Source organism: Peromyscus californicus, unplaced genomic scaffold (assembly GCF_007827085.1).
Source record: "Peromyscus californicus insignis strain IS unplaced genomic scaffold, ASM782708v3 Scaffold_16__1_contigs__length_79575227, whole genome shotgun sequence".
Lineage (NCBI taxonomy): Eukaryota > Metazoa > Chordata > Mammalia > Rodentia > Cricetidae > Peromyscus > Peromyscus californicus.
In genome coordinates, this window is record NW_026294458.1 from 4449267 (window position 1) to 4462679 (window position 13413).

A 13413-nucleotide genomic window follows, 5' to 3' on the forward strand; every position below is an offset into this window, starting at 1 on the left:
AGGGCACTAAGCGCAGTCCATCCATCATGGCTGGATTATAAGAGACAAGTCCTGAGAGCCTTCAGTGCTAGCTAGAGCTAGGATGTTTTCCTGTACCTGTGAGTAGGGTGTGTGTGTGTGTGTGTGTGTGTGTGTGTGTGTGTGTGTGTGTGTGTATGTGTGTGTGTCTGTCTTTGCCCCCAGTGATCCAGCCTCAGCCCACCCTTTACCCCCACTTTACTATACAGTATTCCTTGCTCCCATCTCTCAGCTGCTCAGCTTTTCTAATTCCTGCCATGGAAGGAACATGCTGTTTCTTAGCCCCTACTTGTTTTCCTTGAACCCATCAGCTCATATGCCCAACTCAGCAATCTAAGACTGGATACCCTAATGCTCCATCTTCCAGCACTGAGCACAGTGGCTTTGTGCAACGTTTACATCAATTCCATTTGTTGTTTTTAAAAAAGTTAATCATTGTTTACCTCATTAGACTGTGAGCTCCCAAGAAGGAGTGGGGGACCTTATTTGATATTGCTCATCACTGTCATCTACAATCAGAATTTTCCTGTCCTGACTGCCTGTTCCCCAATACCCAGCAGCTGCTTCCCAAATTATCACACAGAGGCTTATATTAATTATAAATGCTTGGCCAATAGTTCAGGCTTGTTACTAACTAGCTCTTTCAACTTAAATGAACCCATTTCTATTAATCTATATATTGCCTGTGACTTTACCTGTCCTCTAGCATGTCTTGCTTCCTGAGTGGCTGGCTGGCTGGCATCTCCCTGATTCGACCCTCCTTCTCATCATTCTCATTTTGGCTTTCCCACCTAACTTCCTGCCCAGCTACCGAAATTCTGAGCATCATAGAAGTGTGTGTGTGTGTGTGTGTGTGTGTGTGTGTGTGTGTGTGTGTGTGTGTGTACAATCCTCCTATTGTTTCAGTGGTCCTTAGGATGCTCAAATCTGATTAGAAGCCAGAAAGCAGTTTGCCCATGGCCTTGTGATTCTGTGGGCTAACAGAAATAGCCACAGAGGAATTTTGCATGGCAAAATTTAATAGAAGTATGGTGGCCCTATAACCATGGATTGTTCTGTTCTGTATGGATACTCCAAAAAGAAGATTCTATGTTAAGTAGATGTGAGGAGATAGCTGAGGGAGCCAGAAGAAACTGGTAAGCTGCAAGAGAGTAAGTAATTCAGGACTGATCCTTGTGAGGAAGGAAGAAAAGCATGGAAAGTAGGCTTAGGCTTGGACAGCTCTCAAGAAGATTAATATAATCTACCTGCTATGGAAAGTTGTACAACCAGTTGTACAGGAGGGCGGCTTCACAGTCCTGCCTTGCTGTCACTGGCTGAGACTGTGGGACCTGTGGCCTCTAGTGCAAAGCTGGAGGTACGTTTAAAACAGATCGGCTGGGGCTTTGAATCAATAACTCTCATGTATTTCCATGGCTACCACGTGTCTCTCTATTTCCAAGCACCCTAAGCAGCCTCTCTCCCCTCCTCCTCAACTCTATGGTAATGGATCATAAATACAAGTTGCAAATGAATTTGTCTTCCATGTTTGCAATTGCTCATAGGAATCTGATGCAAAGAATCAAAATCACAGACAGCATGTATAGAAGGAGGGTAAAAACACATTTGACTTTTCCAAGGATATGAATTGTCTCTATTTCTCCACACTGGCTCTTCAGTTGAAGCCATCAGACAAGCATGGCCCCGCATCTTCATGCATTCAGCAGCTGCCTTCACTGCTACATACTTAGGTGAGGAGACTTAAGCTCCAACCCAAAGTCAGCAACATCGCTTTAGCCACTGATTTCACCATCTCCACCAAGCTTCTCTCCAAATTGCTACCAAAACTCAACAAAATACAAGCTTTCAAATTGTGAACTTCTGAAGTTCTGTACTCACTGGTCAGCAGATGACTGAGAAGCCAAATCATCCCTAATTCTTAAAAGAATGAAGAGCAGCACCACAAAGCACCTAATCTCACCAGACATGGTGACAGGCACGCATTATCTAGGTCATCTCCTTTGGTTTCACCTCAACCCCCTAAAGTCAGTCTAGATGGCTTCCTTTTCCAAAGTTCAGGCCACAGGAAGAAGGACTTGTCTACAACTGAGACCAGGCATTGTGACTCTAAGATCATTGCTCCTTCTAATTTCTCCCATGATTTCTGACCCAGACACAGGGAAATGATTTTGATGTGGGATCCATAGATGCCACCAGAACTATATTTAATCAAGTGATGGAAAAAGAATTTGAAGACGGCATCGTTAACTGGGGAAGGATTGTGACTGTATTTGCCTTTGGGGGTGTTCTCCTCAAAACACCCCCAAGAGCAGATTGGCTTGGATGTGGATGCTTACAAGCAAGTTTCCAGTTTTGTGGCTGAATTCATCATGAATAATAACACAGGAGAATGGATACGGCAGAATGGAGGCTGGGTAAGTGTGATGATATTCCTTTTACATTTCTCTACTGCAAAATTGGAGTGGAGAGTTTCCTTACTAATTAAAACAAACAAGAAAATACCAATGAAAAGATTTCAGTCTGTTCATAGATTGCTGTGGATATCGCTCTGTATAAATAAACACTGATTGGCCAGTAGCCAGACAGGAAGTATAGGTGGGACTAACAGAGAGGAGAATTGAGCGAACAGAAAGACAAAGGAGGAGACTGCTGGAGCCGCCGCCAGGACAAGGAAGATGTAAGGTACCAGTAAGTCACGAGCCACGTGGCAAAATATAGATTAATAAAAATGGGCTAAATATAAGAGTAAGAGCTAGACGATGATAGGCCTGAGCTAATGGCCAAGCAGTTTAAATAATAGAAGTGTCTGTGTGTTTATTTTATAAGTAGGCTCTGGGACTGGCGGGATTTGGCGGGCCCTGGAGAGAAAACTCTCGAGCTACAGTAGATTATTTTAGATACTTTTAAATTAAAAGTAAACAAAGCAGAAATCTCCTGGGTCATTTCCAATGGACCCTACAGCTTTACAGTTGGCAAACATTTGTCTGTCCAGCTTTTCTTCTAGCTTGGGAACTAGTCATGAGGTCTGGGACTGAAAGCAGCAGCTTTTGACTGCATCTTCAGAATTAGCAGTGCAGACCCTCAAGTGTCGGCCTTTTGCTAGGATTCTCATGACAATAGAGAATTAGTACAGAAAGAGCTGGAATTAGATCTTCTCGTTTGTACTTTGCAGTGTTGTAACAGTCAGCAGCACAGTTTTGTGCATTCCTTACTTACACATTGACTTTTCCCATTTTCTAATATATAAATTGTGGGCTATTGAAGTTTCATGATACAAATAAATGATGTACTGCCTCACTGGAAGGAACCCTTTTAAAGGATATTCAAATATAAAAATTTGCTTTTTTATGTACAAAGCATATTTATTGAACACACCCAAAGAAAATACTTGGAGCATCTCCCTTCCCCATTTGGAGGAGAGATTTCACCATTTTGCCCAGGCTGGCCTCCAACTTCCAGAGAATAGTGATGCTTCCACCCTCAGCCTTCCACATCTGGGACTTCCCATCTGGGACTCTGGATGTACACTACCATGCCTGGCTAGAAAGATGCCCACTCAGCCCTTTGTCACCAGGGATCAAACCTAGAGCCTAACACAATCTGAACCCATGCTCTGTCACTGCACTGTACCCTCAGCCTCATTGCAGTCTTTCTGAAAAATACTCTACAAATTAGTATCTGGGCTAGACATGGCAGTGCACATCTGTAATTCCAGAACTCAGGAACAAAAGATAAGAAGACCAAAAGTTGAGGGTCATCTTCAACTACACAGCAAGTCAGTAGAAGGCCAGATCTGGTCATATGAAGGCCTGTTTAATCTGTCCACCCCAAATAGTACATGGACTTATTCTGTAACTGTTTTTTTTTTTTTCAACCCAGTACTTAAAATAGTATTTTAAAGAATACTTTAGGGACTGAGGGAGTAGATCAATTGTGGAGCTCCTATGTTGCATGAACAAGGCTCCTAATTCAATCCCTAGCACCATAAATAAACAAAAATTTTAAAAGTTCTTAATATGTTCTGCTGAATGCACATGGCTGTCCAAGAGCTGTTTATTTGGGTTATTTCCAGAGTTTTCTGTCATAAGCATGTTTCTTTGAATATACCAATATGAATCCTCTCCTGTGTATAGGTGTTTTCTAGGGTGGATATTTGGTCATAGAGTTATTTGCTCATGGTTTCTATCCATTTTGAAATGACTAGATTTTTCTGCTCCATAGTGGTTCTACCAAATTATAATCTTGTCAGCAGCATGTTAGAGTAGCCAACATTTCCTTGGTACAAAGAGGTCCTAGTAATCTATTACAATTTCTCCACTTTGTTAATACATATACTTAGTATCTTATGTTAATTAATTTTGCCCCTGGTTACAAGTATAGTTACAGTTCTCTTAATGCTGAGCTCAAGTTCATGCTCATCGACTAATTCTTACTGAAAGAAATGCCCCCTTCTTTCTTTTGCCTGGTTTCCAATTGTTTATTTACAAAAGAATTCCTTGAACAACCTGAATGCAAGTTATTTTTATACATGGCAGATTTCTCTTAGTTTGTTGATTATCTTCTAAAGTTATAGATGTCTTCAACAATTACAAGTTTTTGGAGTTTGATGCAATTGACTTTATTGAACACAGACTTTGTTCCACTTCTGCTTTGATGAGTCTGCTTGCTCAGTGCTATGTCACACTGTAAAGCAGTCTTCCTTTTCGATTGCTTTCAACTACCTGTAGCTCTTCCCTCTAATGTGGCTGGATTTGACTCTAGGTGAAACATGCCAGATGTTTGGTTATGTTTCTCCTGGTTGGCTGTGGGAAAGACTCAGAAAAATCTCTGCTGCACTGTGTGCAAATAAACAGCTCTTCGATAGCATGTGCATTCAGCAGAACATATTAAGAACTCTTTTAGCCAGGCGGTGGTGGCATACACCTTTAATTCCAGCACTTGGGAGGCAGAGCCAGGCGGATCTCTGTGAGTTCGAGGCCAACCTGGGCTACCAAATGAGTTCCAGGAAAAGGCTCCAAAGCTACTCAGACAAACCCTGTCTCGAAAAACCAAAAAAAAAAAAAAATTGGGGTCTGGAGAGATGGCTCAAAGGATAAGAGCACCGACTGCTCTTCCAGAGGTCCTGAGTTCAATTCTCAGCACCCACATGGTGGCTCACAACAATCTGTAATGAGATCTGGCACTCTCTTCTGTATACATAATAAATAAATAAATCTTTTTAAAAAAGAACTCTTTTAATTTTTGTTTATTTATGGTGCTATGGACTGAATTAGAGGCCTTGTTCATGCAACACAGGAGCTCCACAATTGATCTACTTCCCCAGTCACTAAAATGTTCTTTAAAATACTATTTTAAGTACTGGGTTGAAAAAAAACAGTTACAGAATAAGTAAAGGCAGATGTGTTCTAGCACAGAGGCCACAAATGAGCCTGTAGAGAATAGTCTTACAAGCGCTATAGGTTTACTCTATTATGGCATCGTCTAGCACAATCTGTGGGAGCCACAGAATATGTGTTACTTAAATACATGTTAATATAATATAGTGTGTGAATTCTTAGAATTAAAATTGAATGGAGAAATTTATAGTTTTTAAAACTACTCTAAATACAAAAAGAAACCCCTTTTAGAAGTGGGGATACACTGAATTGGTCCCTTCCAAGTAACTAGAAAAAGAAGAGTTAAGCTATAGGTCCTCTCCTCTTCTCCTCCCTTCTTCCCTCCTGCCTTCTTTCCTCTTACTCTAATGGCGTGGGTTAATTTGGTGACAAAGCAAATCAGCAGAGTGGATATACAGATACATATAGATGACTGAGTAACCATTCATCTCAGTAAAGGCATTTCCAAAGGTATAAATAGCCAAGCCCTGTAAATGCTAAGCACATGCTCCACCATCGAGCTATAGCCCAACTACCAAAACAGCTCTCGAATGAATCTCTAGAGGAGTGACTGTGGTATCCACTTATATCTTTAAAAACAATCAGAACTTTTCATTTTCTTTGGGTTACTGGCACAGTATGTGTCAGCCTGCTTTGTAATGCTGTAATGGAATATCACATGGAAAATGATAATAGAAAAGAAGCTGCTAAGGGAGGGGAGAGGGCCAGCATCTAAGGGCACCAATATTGAAGGGCTGCATCTGGTGAGAGTCTTCTTGCTGCAGGAAGTGAGGTAGGAAGGCAGGGATGGAGGGAGGGAAGGGAGGAAAGATGACTAGAGGACTGAGCACATCTTTTGATAACAAATCTGCCTCTTGAGTAATAGGCTCGATCTAGTAGTCATGGAGGGGATGCTCCCATGTGGAATCATCAGCAAACCAGGCAGCCACCAGTCAGGGGAAAGTGTCTGCATGTGGTGTGCAGAGTCAGCTGTGAGGCACGTGAGGTCATGTCCTAACAGAAAAAAAGACATTGCTCATTTCCCTTTATCCTCTTCTCAAAGATTCCAACTCTTAATATTATCAAAATACAATCTTAGATTCAACATGAATTTTGGAAGATATAAACAAAACATGCCAGCTTGGTATATTATTTTACCCTTTAGCCTTTCTCAAAACCAGAGAAGCCCAATTTAGTAAATATTCACTACTCCCAGAAATAATCAGACCTTGCCATTTCTTATTTATTACCACATTACTGATGTGATAATGAATCCTTATTTGTATATTTATTTTTATATATTAGCCTTAATATTCAAATTGCACCACTAAAGGAAATAGTTTTGAAAGAATCTGCTTGAAAAAGTATTTTTATAGGTATAAAAAAACTATGATTGTATTATAATGTAAAGCTCTTTAACTGATGGTAATGTAAAGTGTTTTCCTGTATATTATTAGCGATTTATGCCTCAGCGAACTTCTCTTTTTAGCTATTAAGGCCTGATTATTTTTTCTTACATTGGAATGAACTCTTTCCTGATAAATATATTTTCCTGGTTTGCGGTTCTTTTAATTTTAGTTTTTTATAGATTTATGACTGTTTCATACCTTCATGTAGCTTTTTCTTTTACTTTCTTTGCCTTAGAAGTTGAAAATATGTAGCATGTTAGCATGCTAACTACCCAGAAATGACTTGTTGTTCTGTTAATAAAGGATCATTTTAGAGGCTATCATTGTACCTATCTGCCTACCTGCCTCACAGCTGACTCTGCACACCACATGCAGACATTTTCCCATGACTGGTGGCTGCCTGGTTTGCTGATGATTCCACAACTACTAATTTCAAGATCTGCAGAGATTTCCAAAGTCTTCTGACTCTCGAGAAGCTAAACCTGATTCCCATTTTCTGGATTAGTCCTATTATGGCATACACATTTGGAGACATTGTAATGCTGGAACCTACAAGATGCAGAGCAAATGTTTACTAGATGAATATCAAAAATATCAGGGGTGGTGGTACAGAGAGCATGCAAGCACAGTCTGGGGACATAGCTCAGTCGGTAGGGTGCTTGCTTAGCATGCATAAGGTCCTAGTGTCTATCCCCAGCACTGCCTGAACCAGGCATGATGGGGTATGGCTCTAATCCCAGGGCCAGGAGGTAGAGACAGAAGATTCAAAAGTTCAAGGGCATTTCTGGCTACTTGGTAAGTTCTAGAAAATAAATGAGTATAAATAAATAAATAAATAAATAAATAAATAAATAAATAACAATGAATGAAATAAATGTTTTGAACAATTTTATAGTCTTTTTTTGTGCTTGTTTTGAAATATATGGAGTAAAAAGGAGTTTAAAGTTTGCATCCCAACCCAGGTCCAGGCAAAAAATTATATTATCTTTTATTTATTTATTTTTGGCACAGCATCTTGCTGTGTAGCCCAGGCTGGCTTGGAACTCACTGTGTAGTTGAGGCTTGCTTACAGTAATCCCTGTCTCCATCTTCTAAGTATTGAGAACATGATGTATGCTGCTGTGGGATGTTCTATATGGCAAATGTGTTGCTGATTAGTCAATAAATAAAACACTGATTGGCCATTGGCTAGGCAGGAAGTGTAGGCGGGACAAGGAGGAGAATAAAGCTGGGAAGTGGAAGGCTGAGTCAGAGAGACACTGCCAGCCGCCAGGATGACAAGCAGCATATGAAGATGCCGGTAAGCCATGAGCCATGTGGCAAGGTATAGATTAATGGAAATGGATTAATTTAAGCTGTAAGAACAGTTAGCAAGAATCCTGCCATGGCCATACAGTTTGTAACCAATATAAGTCTCTGTGTTTACTTGGTCGGGTTTGAGCGGCTGTGGGGCTGGCAGGTGAGAGAGATTTATCCTGACTGTGGGCCAGGCAGGAAAACTCTAGCTATAGTATGCCAATACACACCGTGAATTGTATTATCTTAGGTATCTTTTCCCCCTAATTCTCAGTATCCTCATTAGATAACATAAGAGTTAGCATGCAGAGGGAAGTAATTTCCAATGAAAATGTAATATAATTATAGATTTCAAGTTGTTAAAATATTGTTACAGTGTGCTACAGTTTGTTGGTTTTTTGGCACGTGCGTGTGCGTGTGCGTGTGCGTGTGCGTGTGCGTGTGTGTGTGTGTGTGTGTGTGTGTGTGTGTGTGTGTGTGTGTGTGTTCTGGGGCTTGAATCTAGAAATTCAATGTCCTAGACAGGCATTTCTACCAGCCTGGATTTTCCTAATTAAAAAAAAAAGTCCAGCCTCAAAAATAATTGTAGTGGAAATAATCAATATTTTCTTAGACTCAAGTACATTGGTTGAATTTGGATTTACTATGAGTTCTTATAATTCTCAGTGCAGCCAGGCAGTGGTACTTTAATTTCAGCACTTGGGAGGCAGAGGCAGGTGGATCTCTGTGAATTTAAGGTCAGCCTGGTCTAGAAAGCAAGTTCTAGGGCGGCCATAGCTGTTAGAAACCCTGTCTCAAAAAACAAACAAACAAATAATAACAATAATTCTCAGTATAATACAATTTATAAATATAAATGTAATTTTCAGTGCTAGGCAACTGAAAGAAAAAGAGAGGAAAACAAAACAAAACAAAAACTGGAGAATTCCTTTCCCTGGAGCTTACGGGCAGTGAGCTAGTTTGAATGAAGATGAAATACTAGTCTTTGGATTTTGAATGTCTGGTAGGCAAAACAGAATATAACATCTCAATAACGACTCCATACTGTCTACATTCTGAAAGAATACTCATATACTAAATACACATTGAATTAGATAAGTTTTCAAATTCTTTTTACTTTTTTACTTCTTGTGGTGGTTTGAATAAGAATGGCTCCATAGGCTTAGTCATCAGGGAGTGGCACTCTCTGAAAGGATTAAAAGGATTAGGAGGTATGGCCTTGTTGAAGGAAGTATGTCATGCCAACCCCAGAGTCTCTCTCTCTCTCTCTCTCTCTGTGCTTGTGGATCAGATCAGAATGTAGCTCTTAGCAGCTACTGCATGCCATCTTAGTTCTTACCTGCCTGCATGCCACCATGCTTCCTGCCATGATGATAATGGACTAAGCCTCTGAAACTATAAGCTAGTCCCCAGTTAAATTAAGAACTACCTTGGTCATGGTGTCTCTTCACAGCAATAGAAGACTGACAAAGACACTTCTTAATATAGGGCAGCACGATCCCTTGAAACTAACATATGTAGCTCAGCTGTATTTCTATTGGGTGGCGTTTCTAAAGGGGTTTAGCTTTGGAGTAGAGAACAATGCTGAGAATGAAATGACTACTCATGGTGAGAGAATAGAGAGGATTATCTCACTGAGTCTTAAATCTGCACTTTCTTCTCATAGGAAGATGGCGTCATGAAGAAGTCTGAACCCAAATCTAGCTGGCTGACCTTTCTGGAAATGACAGGGCAGATCTGGGATGCTCTTTCTCTCCTCAAGTAACACTACTGACCGGAGAGACAAGGGCTCCTGTGACAATGGTGACCAGCACTTAGTACGTCCACTTGCAAACCACTCAGACCACAGGACTTGACTTTCCAGAGTTGCAGATGTTTTGTTCCCACTTGAAGGAATAAATTACTGATATTTGTTCCTGGATGTGTTTCATGTTTTAAGTTTTCGAGTCCACCTGGAACTCCAACAATACTCCACACAGGGACAGGTACTGAAGTAAGGTCTGATGATGACCTGGAGGTAGAGACTCTTCCATAAGGGTGTGCCTATTATCCAACGACATTCTGTGTCACTAGGCTAAACCATATGGGGGCTAAAATCTGCCCCCTAACTCTTTCCTGAGTCCACACTTTCTATATCTCAGAGTCCCTGGCTGCTTACAGTTTCTCACCGATGCTCTCACCTCAACCTGCACTCTCTGGCCTTTCATTTGGGCTTCATGGATAGGACAGTCAGATATGCAGTGCTGGGGTCAGAAATGATACCCTAAAAGGAAGGACTCAAATCACTTTTCTCTCTGACCTTCTCTTGCCTTCTTTTCTCCCCCCATCCCATTTTCTCCCTAGGCAAGATACAAAAGGTAGAATTCACTTCCCCTGAGTCAAGTCATAATCAATCGTTAGACTCCATATGATCAGTCTGCCTTTCTAGCAGTCAGAAAGGATCACTTCTCTTTCTGCTCCTACAGCAGGAAACTGGAGTGGTTTGAAAAAAGACAGTTAAGTGAATGAATATCAAGTCATTTTTAAACTTGATTTTTTTGTGTGTGACAAAACTGTCTTTTGTTAGACCATCTTCCAATGTTCAGGTCAAGTATGATGGCATTATAGAAATCCTCTATTTTGGTCTAGATCACTTGCATTACATTTTCATTCAGACTATTAATAGAGTCCATAAAGACGGAGCCCCTTTTTCCAAGGCCAGGCACATCTTTACAAGGGATCTCTGTAGACGAAATTCTAAACAGTCTTAGTAAATAAGAAATACAGAGCCAAATACAGAGGTAAATAGCTAAAGAGATTAGAGAGTCATGATGACCTTATCTTACCATCTCACCACGTTGCTTCCCAGAGGAGAGAGTTTCTTCCTATCTGACTTGTCTTTTTATTACCTTTCTGTTCTGCCTTCTCATTGACTCTAAACCCAACCACATGACTTCCTCATCACTGCCTGTCTATACAGACCTCTAGGTCTCTATGGTTGGTACTGGAATTGAAGGCTTGTGTCACCACGCTTGGCTAAGTCCTTGACCACACAGAGACTCTGCCTGCCATGTGATTGGATTAAGGGCATGTGCTACCACCACTGGACTTATGTTTAATGGCTTGCTTTTACCTCTGATCTCCAGGCAACTTTATTTATTAACATACAAAAAAATCACATTACAGCACAAATAAAATATCACCACAGATCTCAGTTATCAACACTACCTCTGCGGTGTGATTCCTAACTGAGGGAATGGAGATATTGGACCAAGTCAGTACAGGCCTTACCACCTGATCCTTCTGTTTCCACAGCTGAGGGTTAGGATTACAGCTACATTATCACCACCAGGCTCTGTGCATGCAAGGCAAGCACTCTAGCAATGGTGCTTCCTAAACAGCATGGACTTTCATTTTTTTACCACCTTTAAACTGGAGAAGGGAAAAGGAATAAACAAGAAGACCAGGTGGGAAGTTACTTAAAATCCTACTGAGGCGAATCAGAACAAGATATCACCTGTGACCTTTGATGCCCACAGTGATCCACTAGAAATGTTCCAAAGCACCCCAAAATAGTGCCACCAGATGGGGACTAAGTGTTCAGACACATGAGGCTGTGGGTGGGGGAATTTCACATTCAAACCATGAAACTGTGTTTGTTTGAAGACACAGTCTCTGTTGTGGAGCTTAGGATGATCCTGGTACCACAATCCTCCTGCCTCAGTCTTCTGAACGCTGAGATTAGAGGTGTGTGCCACCAACTCAAGATATCCTGTGTGAGATTTCTTTGATTTGGTTTGGTTTTGAGTCAGGGTCTTCCTATGGACCTATGTAGCTCAGAATGGCCTAGAACCTTCAAGGTTCAGACATTAGCCTGTAAGACCTTTAACAACCTTTTTTCTCTATGAACACTTGATCTCTTCTTTTGTTTCAGCTACTCTACAGTGTCAACTACAACATCTTTCCTTAGTGTCTGACACCGTTTTGTTATTGAGTCTTCCTATGATTTCGATTTCTGCTGGAAATAATAGCTCCAGATGGTTGAAAACATTGGGGAAACTGAGATACCAGTGATTCTGTCGTGAAGCCTTACCTGTGAGAGGACATACAGAACCCTCTGAAGATTCATAACCCTAAAGAGCTTTACACCTAAGATTGCATGCATTTACAGATGCAAATATATCCTTGATGAAAATGTACATATGGAGCTACAGCATTTTTGTCAAAGACTGGGATTAAGTAAAGAAAATGTTTTCTCCCATTCCAAACTGGACAAAGTTATTATTTTTGCATCACTGGCAATCAAACCAAGAGCCTTGGTATGCTAGACTTACCCCTCGGTTATATTGACAGACTACATATTTATTGCTGAAGGGATGTGCCCATGATATGAAGCCACATAAAATAGCCATGGATATCTAGAAAAAGCCTGCCTCCAAAATTCAAAAGCAGCAATTTATCAACAGTAACATGTACAACTTATTTTTTTTGTGTGGTGTTGGTGATAAAACCTTGGACCACATGCACGATAAGTTTTAAATTTATTCTGCAGATTAATACTTGTTGCATACGTTGATTTGTGGTTGTGATTCTCAAACATTAATACAGATATAAATCACCTGAGGACCATTTGGACTGCCTAGGTCTGGGAATGGCTCAGGATTCTCTGTACTTGGCATGCTTTCAGGGGACACTGATCCATAGAACACACTCTTGTTCAAGTATTGGTAAATGGATATTATGTGACCACACTGACCCGAATTGTTAGGTCTATAAGCGTAAAGATGAGACCACAGATGTAAGTGAATTCACTGCTTGTTTTATGGTCCATGGTAAGAATTCTCTTCTTCTCTGTTCTCCCTTGCTCTGTCTTCAGGCACTTAGATCTGACAGAAATGAACTATATACCTTTTTACATAGGTGCTGGAGATCTGAACTTGGCTCCTCATGCTTGTGTGGCAAGCATTTTACCAACTAAACCATCCTCCCAGCTCTGAAAAATTAACTCTTTAAAAGCCAGTCCTCAGCTATTGAATGGTAACATGGGGGTGATGATGGTATAAATCCGAGTCAGCCCTCCTCACATCCACTTACTATAATCTCCTCTCTCCACTCAGTCAAACATCTGCTAGAGAAAGGCATTATCTGTCTCTGAAGAGCAGGTTCGGACAGCAGCAAAACTCTTCGACAGTAATGAACCGGGTGACTGAGTCCTGAGTTCCCCAGAGACGGGACATCCATCTCCAGAAAGGGCCTGCCATTTGCTGTAACAGCGGCCCCCAAGTCTATCAGTAATGAGCCAACTGGCCGAAAAAGGCACTTGGTGGTAAAGCAGA

General features: G+C 40.9%; 1 pseudogene; it reads left to right on the plus strand.

The window, feature by feature from the left end:
• Positions 1 to 2158: 2158 nt before the first annotated feature.
• On the plus strand, positions 2159 to 2395 carry LOC128111644 (bcl-2-related protein A1-like; annotated as a pseudogene).
• The last annotated feature ends 11018 nt before the right edge of the window (positions 2396 to 13413 follow it).